This window comes from Phoxinus phoxinus (genome assembly GCF_949152265.1).
Source record: "Phoxinus phoxinus genome assembly, chromosome: 2".
Classification (NCBI taxonomy): domain Eukaryota; kingdom Metazoa; phylum Chordata; class Actinopteri; order Cypriniformes; family Leuciscidae; genus Phoxinus; species Phoxinus phoxinus.
In genome coordinates, this window is record NC_136877.1 from 2,745,261 (window position 1) to 2,760,335 (window position 15,075).

Below are 15,075 nucleotides of genomic sequence, written 5' to 3' on the forward strand. Positions count from 1 at the left end.
TGTTGTTGTTTTTGGCCTATGCCTACCTACCAACGCAACGTAGAAACCAATGCAGATATTACGGATATAAAACGAGAGAGTTGCATGGACACACAAATCGGATCTGAACAGTAGCGATACACAGTGTGGACGTCAATAATTGTAGATCAGATTCCAACCGGATACACACAAGTAATCGGATTGGACTGACTGTGTGAACGCAGCCTTAGCGCTCAATTCTGATTTATTGTTTGGCTGTTCACATTATGTGGCCAATATCAGATTCTGATATAACTAGTCAAAGTTCTGAAATGATCCGCATGTGCAAAAGAATAATAACAAAGATGGGACGCGGTCATACATGGAATCCAAATGAAGTCCGCATTCATTTATAAGTTGATGTGCCGAAGAAGCCAGCGTATTTCAAGTGACCAAAGAACTACAGTGTGGAAAGTCTTTGGAGCGACTCCCATCAGCGTAGGGTTGTCGATCTCAAATCTCAGGAAATTTGTGTAAGGAGGACGGGGGACAAGGTGTTTCTCATATAGTTTTCCCTTGTATAGAGCTGTCACCGTAATACGTATAAGTTCTATAACTGTGAAGTGTATAAAGTGACCAAAGAACTACCTGTGTGTAGAGTCTTTTGGAGTCCAGAGTTGTCGATCTAGAGCAGGGGTCACCAAACTCGCTGTCCTGCAAAGTTCAGCTCCAACCCCAATTAAACACACCTGAACCAGCTAATCAAGTCCTCACTAGGCATACTAGAAACCTTCAGGAGCTAAACCCCTGATCTAGAGTGATGTAAAAGTTGCAAAACATCAGACATTAATCTGATTCAGGACCATATGTGCATGTAGTCCAAATCAGTAAAGTAGAAAAGATCAGATTCTGTGTGCTTTGTGCTGCTTTGAATCAGATTTGTGCCACTTTTGCCTGCAATCTCAAGACTCTTCCTGTATCCCATTGATTTTGTGGTGCACACTGTGCAATTATAGATTTTTTTTATTTTATGCAGCGTGGCATTCCTTTCAATACATGCAACTTTGGAAGGAAAGATGGAAGGGGGGGGGGGATCCCATATCTTTAACTCAGTCTGAGATTCATTTCCTCACACCAGGACATAAGTGACACATAAGTGCTCTCTGTGGCAGCTAATGACCAGGATAATCTCCACTGAGCTCTTCTAAAGACGTCGACAAATAAACAAAACAGGTTCAAACACCTCTCTTGTAAAGCTCGCGGTCATCCCCACCTGCTCGGGACTCAGGTGACCGCACAATGCATTATGGGAATTAGGATGAGTGTGTGATCTGACAGCTCTCTAGATATCAGTGATCAGGCTCTTTTTCCCCTCCGTCATAAACGAGTGTGTCTCAGAGTCGTGTTCTCTGGCGTTCGGATGCTGGTGTTCGGGAACACACTCGTGTGTGAGACGCTGCAGGGAATTAAACCGAATCACTCTGATCACACACTTTGACTTTCAGAAACACCAAACCAACATTTGAGATGCTGTGATGCCATTGGTCCGCTGGTTACTCCAGTTATCCAATCACAGCCTCAACGTTTCTTGATGCACATTGAGGGATTTATTCTGTAAATGTGTTTCCATTGTATATTATGCTCATCGGATAAAAAATGTATCCGCCTCAATTGACTTTTTAAGCGCATTTTAAAAATGTATTTGCATCTTGCCGTTTTCAACCAGCGTTGTTTTTTTATGCAATTCAAAATATGCACACAAAAAAATAGGTGGATGGAAACATATCTTACGTCGCTCTGTTTAACGGAAAGATGCCAGAAACATGCCAGATTTAAACCAGTGTACCAACATTATGAACGCAAAAGCCCTTTTTATGTCCCCAGCACATCACAACGTCTATTTATGGATTATTAGAGTAACCATGCATACTGCCAAGATTAAAAATGATGGTAACACTTTACAATAAGGTTCATTAGTTAACATTATTTAATGTATTAATGAACTAACAATGATCAATACATTTGTTACTGTATTATTTAATCTCTGTTAAAGTTAGTTAATAAAAAACACAGCTGTTCATTGTTTGTTCATGTTAGTTCACAGTGCATTAACTAATATTAACAAATACAACTTTTGATTTTAAATAATGCATTAGTAAATGTTGAAATTAATATTACGGTAACTAAGATTAATAAATTCTGTAGACGTATATCAGATAATGAAATATGTTTTTTTGTGTTGTTTTTTTACTGTAGATTTAAGTTAAGTCTGTAAAACCTTAAATGTTGCTACCGTATTTTTTACGGTAAATTCTGGCAATCACAGCTGCCGTTTTTTACTGTAAATTTAACCAATTTTTTTTACCGACACATGTTGTGTTAGCAAGGTCTGTAAAACCTCAAATGTTGTTTTTTTTCACGGTAAATTTCTGGCAACCACAGCTGCCGTTTTTTTTTTTACCGTAAATTTAACGGATTTTTTTTTTTCGCCACGTGAAGGTCTTTCTGGCAGGTGACAGTCAGACTACCTGGCCGATCAGGTGCTTATACTGATCACAGGCTGACCCCTCGTTCTCTCGTTCTCTCCCTCCCCCTTTACCGGCCGTCTGCCGGCACCATCTCCCGCCCACCGCCATCTGCTCCTCTCGTTAATTACGAGACGGCAAACTTCACCTGCACCCGCACTCAAATTACAATAATTACCTCCAGTGCACACCATGTCCCTGCTCCCATTGCAGTCACTGCCACAAGGACACACTCTCCCGGCCTGGAAACAGCCGTCCTGTACACTAGTGTAGCAAACCTCAGATATCTGACAGCTTCCACATGACAGTACAAGTGAGTTCTCACTGCAGATCTGTGCCGAGTGTTGCACTGACAGTTTGCATTGCACTTCTTTTTTTACTAAACTAGATTCACAGTGAGTGCAAATCATGAAGTAGTCTTCTGGTGAATAACTGGTTTGCTTTTAATATTAAGCACATGTATTTAGTAGGCAGCGATTAATTGCATCGAAAATAAAAGTTTGTGTTTACATAATATAGGTGTGTGTACTGTACTGTGTATAATTATTTTGATACACACACATGTATCAATTTAAGAACATTTTATTTTTTTTATATTTATATATATAAATATACAGTATATACATGCTAATATTTCTTAAATATGTACATGCATGTGTGTGTATTTATATAGCCTATACAACATAATTATACACAGTACACACACATATATGATGTAAACACAAACTTTTATTTTGGACATTTGCATTTAAACATAAGCCATTGTGTTAAGACTGAGTCTTAAAGGGCCAGTTCACCCAAAAATATATATTTTTAAATAATTAGTTATCATTTATCTTATGTTGTTCCAAACTTGTATGAGTTTCTTTCTTCGGTTGAACACAAAAGAAGATATTTTAAGCAATGTTGTTAACCAAACAGTTAATGTTAGCCATTGAGCCAAACACGCCAATGGATACTGTCAACTGTTTGGTTAACAACATTTATAATATAACATTAAATATTAGTTTGTGTTCAACAGAAGAAAGAAACTCATACAGGTTTGTAACAACATAAGGGTGATTAAATGATCACAACATTTTTATTTTTAGGTAAACTATCCCTTTAAGAACTCAATTATCAGTGTCGAATAAGAACACGTTTTTATGAAGCTGACTTAGAAAAGTTATGAATGGTCTTAAAGAGGAAAAAAAGGTGACTAACTTGTAAACTTAGCAGTTTATAGTAGGCTAACAGACACTAAAGACCCATCAAACACACTACCAATGTCTCCTCTGACTCCATATACTGACTCTTCTATGAAAGCAAACGGGATAATTGTGATTAATGAACGGCGTTGTGGAAGCGCAGGGATGTTTGCCTGTAAAGCTGTAGGGCTGTTTGGTGGTGATGTTTAAGGATAGTCTGTGGCCACAGTGCGGTTTCACCTTTAGACATTCAGCTGTTGGGAAAACTATTACCGTCTGTTCATTCATAATTCAGCTGCTCTTTACTGGGGTCAATTGAAGAGTAAAGTGGTGGTTTGCAGGAGCATCAATGCTGACTGGGCTGGACTGGAGGACAGTTAAGACAAGTGATGTTGCAACAGAGCATATTGTGGTTTCATCCATCGGTGTGCTGGCAATTCATCACAATGCACCAGATCAAATCTGAATTTTTCTACTCATATATAGCCTCATTTTCAGATGAACAGGTGCAGAGATGACTGCTACTTTTCCATTAGATTAAAGCTTAAATATGCTAGTTTTGTTATCAGCAAGATTGCTTGTCAGTTAGGCTAAATATTGTTTTAACAAAAATTAAAGCTTTCACTTCTGAATATGTGAAACAAGGCAGCATGTGAGCACATTTCTGACAGATCAGATCAAACCGAATCGGTTTAAAAATAAATAAATAAATTGCCATTAAACGAACTTTTCTATTTTTGTTGCATTTTTTTCCAGCAGTTTATGGGTTCTTTTCATACACCGAGACTAAAACGAATAGGCTTATTACAGAAAGATTAAGAAATATATTATGTATGACTTAATATTGGTTTATTTTTGGTTTCGAATTCATTTTTAGTGATAATAGAACATGTATTGATAATAACAGGCTCCTAATTTAATTCGAAATAACTCGTTTGAAAGAATTGTTTGTATTTCATATTTAAAAGTGTATTGAACACTCACGTTGTTGATCATTTAATTTCTATATTACTGGACTGTACAAGAAGACATCCAGCTTTATATAAAATAACCAGCCCATACTATAGCCTAGCCTACTGACATGTAGGCTATTAATATTAAACGATAAATAAAGCAGAGGCATAACTTACTTTTGAAGGTCGAAGTCAAACTGAGGTAATTGCAGCCAAAATAATCCACGCGAAAAAGAAAAAAAAAAGAAATTACGCCTCGATCTTCATTGAAAAAGCCAAGAACTTTCCAAAATGAATAAAAATCATATATGCCGTGTTTGTAAGAGTGTCTGAAGATATATAGAGAGATAGTTCTGAACTCCTTTGGATTGCACGCGATGTTGACTTTCGTTATAAATAATGAGGTAATTCAATTTCAAGAGAAAGACAATATATCACACACCGCGGAGATTTAGTATTAAAGTAGTGAGACTTTGGTATTACGTTCCTTTCAAATGTCAAAATCTTGATAAATTTCGTAGTAAAAATGCATCGGGCGAAAAAAAAAAGTTCGCTTCGATTTCTCAAATCACAGAAGAATAAATAAATAAATCGCAAAGTCCTCCGATTCAGATCTCGCGTTCTTGATGGATTTTTATATCATATTCCACAGTAGATGTCCGCGATCCCTCCAATAAGATAGAATATGTTTTTAATATTGCCACTGATGCTCCATTTTTCTCCAAGTAGAAGTGTCGTGGATATTGTCTGTGGTAAATCCCGAAAGTCCTCGTCTAAAGAAACGATTTAGATAGGGAGTGTTTCGCGGAGATCTTTCCGTTAATACTCCAACTGTCCTTCGCGAACTCCCGCCACACCGAATTCGAAAAAACGGTCCGTTAAAAACATCATTCGTGTCCCGGCTAAACTGATGCTACACATTCCGCGTTGTCTCGCTCTGCACCATCTCGCGTTTTGGTTTATTTTTGTTGTTGTCAGTGGTTGGAAGCTGGTGTGTTGTTGTCTAATGACCCTTCTGTCTGCGTTTAAAACACCATCTGGAGAGGAGAAGCGTTCTCCTGCGCTCCTAACCTCTCTCTCTCTCTCTCTCTCTCTCTCTCTCTCTCTCTCTCTCTCTCTCTCTCTCTCTCTCTCTCTCTCTCTCTCTCTCTCTCCCTGACAGCCTGCCTCCCTTGTGCGGCATAACCCCCTTCTGATATTGACGATTCCTAATATAATTCATATCACATTTTTAATAGACCTGCTATTAACATAATTAGGATGTGCCCACAATTTTCTGCAATTCTTAAGGGATCATAAGCGCTGTCCCTGTCTCTGATAAAAATGTCAGATTGATTCTCCGGAGAGCAGTATTGATGGTCAGGGAAACAGGGTTTTTGAGTGTATTTTGATCAGGCGCCGCTAGGGGCCGCTGTTTCCCCATATCACGTACACGCGCATTCATCAGGCGATTGACAGCAAGGCAGCTGGTGCCCGAAGCCCGATCGAGGCCATTCAAATCAGATGGGAGATATGATGTTTTTGTAACATAGTTACAAACTGAGTATTTCATTTTACAGGAGCATCGTGTGCTAAAACATCGACTGTTGATGGATGGATATTCCTACTTTTAGTAGTAAGCCTAATTTAGTATAACTGCCTGCTAATATGCATATTGTTTTATTTGTGTGGTAAAAACAATATATATAGTAGGCTATACTACAAATTTCAAATATTAAAGCAAATTTTACAAAAAAAATATACAACAGAGTATCCAAATTCTTTTTGTCTTCATTTGGTTTATTATTTTCAACCTAAAAAAATGTTTTATGAAAATATTTTGCAATAAATGGCACTCAGTTTGATATTCATAAGTGTTCATATATCAGTTCACTGTGAGACTGCTTATAAGGTGACTGTAAATGTGATTAATTATTTATTTCGAGACTTTGACTATCCATATTGTTTTATTTGTGTGGTAAAACAATATTTAATTTAAAATATTACAGCAAGTGGCATCTACATTCAAGCCATTTTTTGCATATGTTTCATGAAAATGTTTTGCAATAAATGGCACTTGATATTTTGACATTCAGGTGTCACTATATGTGTCTGAGACTGCTTATAATGTGCCTGTAATTGTCATTAATTATTTATTTTGAGACTTTGACGAATAATAACAGTAAGTCCACAGCACTTCAACAGAATAGCAGAGCAGGTTTTTTTAGTGACTCAACGAGCCGTATGCACTATTTATTATGAATATGGATAAGAGATGGCATTTCCACCGACATTTGAATATGAATATGACTTCTTCTTCTTGTGGTTTGGGCAGAATTTTCAATGCAGAACATATTCTGTGGCATTGGCGGAAAGCTCTGGTAAATACAGCTGCTGCTTCTGCTAAGAAATGGACCGACTTCTCCATTTTATTCAGTTGATTCCCCCATTTTTTGACTGTTTAACCATCGCCGCACCTGCCAGCCATTCGCTGCTGTGTGACTCAGTTTTAGGGGAGGATTTAGAGGTGTCACCGCAGGTGAGCCGATGAGAAACACACATCTGCCTTTCTTTCTTCCCCACCCCTCCGAAGCGAAGGATGTAAAGACATGTAAACAAACACAGTTAGTAGCACAGCCGCTGGGGTAAAGTACACAGAGACATCTGCCCCGTTCCTTCACTCACACCATTGCTTGGTCAGCTTACAGTCCAGAAGCACTCCGATAAAATCACAAATACACTCTAAAAAATGCTGGGTTGTTTTAACCCAATTTTGGGTCAAAAATGGACAAACAAAGGCCTTTTGGGTTACATTTTGAAATTGCATTTTTGATCCAACGTTTGGGTTTGTCCATATTTGACCCAAAATTGGGTTAAAACAACCCAGCATTTTTGCGGTTGTATAGTAATATTCACTCTAAAAAATGCTGGGTTGTTTCAACCCAATTTTGGGTCAACTATGGAAACCCAAAAATTAAATTTTTAACCCAATGTTTGGGTTTGTCCATATTACACTACATTATAACTACACATTATATGCGGTTACTATAGTAATAACTATAAATTATGCAAAATGACATGCAACTAACCCTAAACCGAACGCTAATCCTAACCCTATGGTATATTAATCAGTACTTAAATGTATAATTACACTTTAAAACATGCTGGGTTGTTTCAACCCAATTTCGGGTCAAATATGGACAAACCCAGCCGTTGGGTTACATTTTTAAATTACATTTTTAACCCAACGTTTGGTTTTGTCCATATTTGACCCAAAATTGGGTTAAAACAACCCAGCATTTTTTAGAGTGTAACAAATTGTAAGTTAAAAAATTGGGTTACACTTCATTTTAAGGTGTCATTGTTACGGTGTATTTATATATTTAAGTACTGAGTAATTATAATTAACTACATTTACTTACTATAGGGTTAGGGTTTGGTTGAGGGTTCATTTGCATGTACTTATGCATAATTTACTGCTATTATACGGTACATGTAACATAACAAGGACACTGTAAAATAAAGTATTACCAAAAATTGGCCATTGTCACACGTTTGTATTACATTGACCCTTGCTGTAAGCATTCGACCAATCACAGCACACTGGGCCATGTGACCAATCAGAGCAGAGCAAGCTCTCAGAAAGGCGGGGTTTAGATAATGTCTCATTAGCTAACTAACAATGAACAAAACATTTGTTACAGTGTTTATTAATCTTTGCTAAAATTATGTAATAAAAATACAACTGTTCATTGTTATGTTGATTCGGGTTTGTTTACATAATATTAACATACAACTTTTGGTTCTATTGTGTGTTATTAAATGTTGAAATTAACATTAAACATTAATAAATATTGGTAACTTTATTTTAAATTCACAATTGTTTTTTAAATAGATGATCACGATTCTGAATAGTAAACTAAACAAAATAACATGTAATTTACTGGTTCTGACAAAATGTCATTGCTGCAGTCTATTTTTTTAAATAGATAATATGAATGAATTCATTTAAAAAGTTGAGTTGTGTGAATAATTCAATGACTCACTCATAAATACATTACTTGTTTCATTAATGGATGAATGCGTTTTTGCACGAATCTCTTGAATTAATGTTTCAATGACAAAAACTTCACGTGTCGCCACCTACTGGCGTAATTATGTAATTAAATACAATCTTTATTTCAAGCGTCACGCTACTTTCAAAAGGTGATTTACTTTCTTTGATCACTACCGTAGACATCAGTGTTTATATCCGAACTACATATATAATATAAATGTTTGACAATGGCTACCGAAGCGGCGCGTTAGCTTAATGCTAATTCCAGTTATCACCGGGTTTGCCACACAATCGTTCGCCAGCATTTATCTTTTTTCACTCGTGGACGTCCCTCGAGGAAGCAGAAAGACAGGAGAATTGTTTCCATATCTCCACGAACCAATAAAAAACCCCACTAGATTCTTGCGTCCCGATGCTCATTGTCGTTTACGAATCACCGCGACCACGTCAAAATCGGGCTGATATCGTGTCATCTGAACCTGGCATAATGCAGCTAATTTATGTTCCTTGTTGTAAAGTGTTACCCTTATTTTATTAATAATAATAATAATACATTTTATTTATTTGGCGCCTTTCTGGGCACTCAAGGTCGCCTTAAAAGAAGGTACATTAAAACAAATTAAAAACTAACTATGTTAAAACTAGGATAAAACATGTATACATGTTATTGTAATATACAAAAATATGAATAACTATCCATAAAATGTATCTGTGACGTTTCCCAATGGTCGTTTCAACCCCTCCCATTTGTCCAGAAACCGATTTATATATTAGATAAAATCATAAGATTTAGCCTACATTATTTTCCTAATTTTACCTGAAAATACGTCACATTATACTGAAGTAAAGAGCTTTACATTGACTTACGGGAAGTGTGTGAGTAAAAGCATGTGTGTGTGTGTGTGTGTGTGTGTGTGTGTGTGTGTGTGTGTGTGTGTGTGTGTGTCTGTGCGTGCGTGTGTGTGTGTGTGTGTGTGTGTGTGTGTGTGGGTGTGTGCCAGTGTGTGTGTGTGTGTGTGTGTGTGTGTGTGTGTGTGTGTGTGTGTGTGTGTGTGTGTGTGTGGGCGTGTGCCAGTGTGTGTGTGTGTGTGTGTGTGTGGGGGCGTGTGTGTGTGTGTGGGCGTGTGCCAGTGTGAATGTGTGTGAAGTGAAAAGAATTGAACACACCTCTGGATGAATACTCTCAGCCGTGAGAAGCCCAGTAAAAGCCCAGCCCTCGTTGCGCCGGCTCCACCTCTCCTTCTCTGACAGCTAATACCAGCTCACAGATATGAAATAAATCCTCTACACCCATAATTCTTAATCCACCGTCTGAAATATGTGGTCAACTCTGGTGTGGACATGCAATATCTGCCCAGATATTTGAGGATTTTTCCACAGCCAAATGCAATTTGCCAACATTTAAATTCTGAATGTGTCAGTCTACACTGCTCCTGAGGACAGACATCTCTCATCAAGTGTGAGACATTGGGAATCCTGCGTCTACAGTAAAAAATGCTGGGTTAAAAACAACCATTTCTGGGTTATTTGGCAACCCGGCGCTGGGTAAATGATGGACAGAACACAGTGGGTTATTTTTTACCCAGCTTGTTGGGGTTTTACACATTAACCCATTTGCTGGGTTGTTTTTTTGACAGTGATGGGTCAGTCAATTTGATATTGAAGGTTTTTCATTTTAAATTATAATAATACACTCTAAAATCTCTGTTATATACAAGACTTTTGGTGACACTTTATTTTACAGTGTCCTTGTTACATATGTTACATGTACTTAACAGTAAATTATGCATAATTACATGTAATTAACCCTCAACCAAAACCTAATCATATACACCTTTAAAAAATGCTGGGTTGTTTCAACCCAATTTTGGGTCAAATATGGACAAACCCAGCCATTGGGTTAAATTTTTACATTACATTTTTAACCCAACGTTAGGGTTTGTCCATATTTGACCCAAAATTGGGTTGAAACAACCCAGCATTTTTTAGAGTGCTAAGTAAGTACATGTTGTTAATTATTATTACTCAGTAGGCTACTTAAATATATAATTACACTGTAACAATGACACTTTAAAATAAAGTTTACTTTCTATTCAATCACGACTTCAGAAGTGAGAATTAGGAAATGTATGATCTCCTCATGTTCTGTTTGAGGTCTGAAAAACCCCAAAAGCCCTTAATAACAAGCAGCTTGATACTTCATAACTATTCCCAATATTGTCAAACTAATTACAAATTCAACTTGATCTTCCATGAAAAGATCAAGATTATCAAAACACGAATTTTCATAAGATTTTTCTGATTAGTGCAGTTTGTGTTTGTGTGTTTCAGACTGACCCCGAACAGAAACCGCATTACTATACTGGAAAACACACACCTTCCTGAAAATACAACTGTGTGGTAAAACAGATGTTTAGAGCTTCAGTAATATCCACTGACTGGAATTTGATGTTCAAGGGAACATATTAAAAGTATTTGAAGGGGAAATCATTTTATTTGTATACACACAGCAGGGTTTTCTGGGTGTTTTCTCTAAAGAGCTCGACTCTATTAGATTAGAAATAGTAATAAATGAAAGAATAGTATTTTTTACCCACTGATTATATTATATTATAGTAAGCTAGACTTCTGTAGCCCCTTTTCAGCGCCGCGCGTGTTGTTGTCTTTTGTCTTCCGGTTTGTATTTCCACAGCGATCGTTCGTATTTATGAATGAACTGCCCGTTTTAAAATCTTCCCGGTGATATGTTAAGACATCTGCTTTAAACATTACAATGCTCGTGATAACTTTCGTTAACTCTACAATAAGTAAATCCACTTCACCAGCTAATTACTCCTCGACAGCGATGCCATAGAAATATAGGCTTACCGCTAAATCGGAAGTTCAAAGACATTATTATTATTATTATTATAAAGATGGCTGCGCGCGCGTTTCTCTGCCGCATAAGGTCTATAGCCTACAAAAAAATAGTGTTAGTGGTTCTTCGTGTTTGGTTTAGCAAAGACTGGTAATAAACTGAGAAACTTGTGTTTTGTTTCTCATGCTTCTTTGATTTCTCCACTTAGAAAAATAATTGAGAGATTTCAGAACAGATATCAACAATGTTAAACCTCATTTTCTACATGGTTCAAACTGTTTGCATCTAATCCTTTTATATTTTGTCTCACATGCATTTGACATCCTCTTGATCATGGGCTTCTGGTTGTCTTATAGGACTGTGAGATGGATAACTGGTGCCGGGGCGTGATGAAGTGTTTATGGCTCTCTGAGGAGTAATAGCCCTGTCTGTCCTAACCTGTCCGGTCCGTCTACGGCCACACACACGCTTACTTACACACTCCTGCTGTGCCTGTCTTATTGTGAGGCTAAAGCTTAAGAGAAAGGGTTAAAATGGAAACATATGTATAATATTTATATTAAAGTGCACCTACACTGGGTTGTTTTAACCCAATGTTGGGTCAAATATGGACAAACCCAAACTTTGGATCAAAAATGCTAATTTAAAAATGTAACCCAATGGCATTTTTTAGAGTGAATTATGCTATTTTAAAGGTTTTTCATTTTGTTTTGAGTTTATTCCTGTGAATACTTTAATAATGACACTGTTGACCTTCAGTTACATCTAAACCCAACATTAAACCTTGACCTTACCACCAAACCTGTCCCAGCTCAATATAGCAGCACAAGAGTTTCGCAATACAACATAAACACAAAGAAAACTGGATATGAAATGTTCAGACTCAGTGTGCAAGGACCTTATAAACACTGTTGGGTAAAGAAGCTGGGCTGATTTGACCGAATTGGGGTTGATGATCATTCATAATCAATGCAAAATGACCCAAAATTGGGTTGTTTTTAACCCAGCACTTTCAGCGTGTATAACGCAACAGGAAGCATCTACAACAGGACTGTGATTACAACACCGGCTCACTGCAATTGCAACATGTAGACTGTAGTTACGCAGAGTTTCTGGCCTTATAGAGTTGCAGTGACTGGAGCAAATGGTGCAACATGGGATTCTTATCGCCGTGACAGCCGTTTGATTGACAGCTCTGTGCTCTCATGGGGGGTGCGCTCGTAGACAGCCTGTCAATGTCAGCGCCTGACAGGTCCTCCTTTCTAGCTCATTTAGGGCTTTGTTGATGCTCTCTACACTCCTCCGAGTGATCACTTTCAAAACCCTCCATTATGAGACATATCTCTATTCCTCTGACCTTCATCTAGTGGCATTAAGAGTGCGTACGTGTGTGTGTGTGTGTGTGTGTGTGTGTGTGTGTGTGTGTGTCTGTCTGTCTGTCCGTCTTTCTGCATCAGATAAAGGCCTTGTCCACACTGTTACGCTTTCGTTTTTTTTTTAAAGTGCATCTTTTTCTCTCCTTTTTGGCCTTCAGTTCACACTGAGACTGTGTTTATTAATGAAAACGAAGCATTTTGAAAGCGGTTTTCGCGGTGTAGTGTGGACTGGGAAAACTGAGGTATTTAAAAACTAGTAAGTTAAGTCATGTGACACATATTGTACCAATAGATATTCATGTTTATACTGGTAGTGTGCCTGTCCTGCAGTTCATCACAGTCCTGCAAAGATAACAGAATTTACTCACATCTGCTGTCCAGCGGTAAAACATGAGAGCGTTTTTGACACCGTTTTTACTAACACTGTCCTAGCCAGACGAGATGCGATAAGATTCCAGCGACAAACAATTTGTCTGTCCACACTAGACGCGACTGCGAGATGCGTCAAAATCAATCAAAACCCACAGCCAATCAGAACAGCGTGTAGGCGGAGTCTCGCGGCGAGTGCACAGCCAATCAGAACAGCGAGTGGGCGGAGTCTCGCGGCGAGTGTACAGCCAATCAGAACAGCGTGTGGGTGGAGTCTCGCGGCGAGTGCACAGCCAATCAGAATAGCGTGTGGGCGGAGTCTCGTGGCGAGTGCACAGCCAATCAGAATAGCGTGTGGGCGGAGTCTCGTGGCGAGTGCACAGCCAATCAGAACAGCGTGTGGACGGATTCTCGTGGCGAGTGCACAGCCAATCAGATCAGCGTGTGGGCGGAGTCTCGCGGCGAGTGCACAGCCAATCAGAACAGCGTGTGGACGGAGTCTCGTGGCGAGTGCACAGCCAATCAGAACAGCGTGTGGACGGAGTCTCGCGGCGAGTGCACAGCCAATCAGAACAGCGTGTGGATGGAGTCTCGCGGCGAGTGCAGAGCCAATCAGAACAGCGTGTGGATGGAGTCTCGCGGCGAGTGCAGAGCCAATCAGAACAGCGTGTGGACGGAGTTTCGCGGCGAGTGCACAGCCAATCAGAACAGCGTGTGGGCGGAGTCTCGCGGCGAGTGCACAGCCGATCAGAACAGCGTGTGGAAGGAGTTTCGTGGCGAGTGCACAGCCAATCAGAACAGCGTGTGGGCGATAAGTAGCTTATCAAATTCACAAATATTACACAATTTAAACATTATTCAAGTACTGTACATAGGCTACTGAGTTACTAAAACAATCTGTCAAAGAATACACTTGTTTATTCACAGAGTTTGAACATTCTTGTTTCCATTTGTTTAATCTCAAGATCTGAGGTGAATCCACTGTTGCTTTTACAGCTACAAAGCTGGAGCACTAAATGATATTCAAAGTCACATGACACGCTTTTAGCATTAAATAAAGCACATAAACAGCGCCTGGGATCATCATTGCCACACTTTGTGTTTGTTGTTCCAGCGCGACGTCGCAGAAAAATAGAAACCGTTTCTAAAATAGAATCGTCGCCGTCGCGGCTGGCTAGGACAAAAACTCTGATTAACATGGAAAAGACGCATTTTTAATAGACACCCTAACATATAATAGTGAGTGAGTGCGACCTGACGCAACAGTGAATGATTGATACGATATTTTGCTAAATAAAATGATCCTGGCAAAAGAATTGCGCTATAACTTTATTATTTATTTTTCCATCTGTATAATCTCAGTGAGATCGAGATGTTGTGAGGTTTTACGCATGCGCAGTATAAGATGAATTTAGCGTTTTCATGCGTTTTCAAAAAGTTTCAAATCCACACTGAAACGCCTGAAAAAAAAAGTGGATGTGGATAATGTGGATGGAGAGCGTTTTTGTGTTTTAAACGGCATTTTCAAATGTATCCGGATTAATGTAGACGTAGCCGGAGTGGCAGAGATGCTCGCATCTGATTTGTCTTTATTGTGTCCGTATGGAAATGCCGCTTCAGAAATGAAGCAGAAAAGAAAGAGATAGCATGGGTAAGGTAGATCTTTTTCTCACTCGCACATTATAAATCCTTTCCCGTGGCTCCAGAGTGCTGGAAAGAGATAAGACTGGGAAACACGGCTCTTTTGTCCTCTCTCTTTGTTCTCTCCCACTGAAGCTCCGGCTCTGTTGAGTCACCCGTTCAGACTGCAGTAA

At 38.7% G+C, this 15,075-nt stretch overlaps 1 protein-coding gene across 8 annotated transcripts in view; it reads right to left on the bottom strand.

Annotated features, from left to right (window-relative positions):
- Positions 1-15,075, bottom strand: part of cbfa2t3 (CBFA2/RUNX1 partner transcriptional co-repressor 3) — an 80,245-nt gene that overhangs the window by 53,999 nt on the left and 11,171 nt on the right. Inside the window, exon 1 of one of the 8 annotated variants that reach the window (XM_079605285.1) lies at positions 4,801-5,739. The exons of 4 other annotated variants lie outside the window; for them this stretch is intronic. The gene's annotated coding sequence lies outside the window, so the exon portion shown is untranslated. Of the gene's footprint in view, positions 1-4,800; positions 5,740-15,075 lie in introns of those variants that run through there. 3 more of the 8 variants (XM_079605284.1, XM_079605282.1, XM_079605283.1) reach the window with 3 other exon arrangements.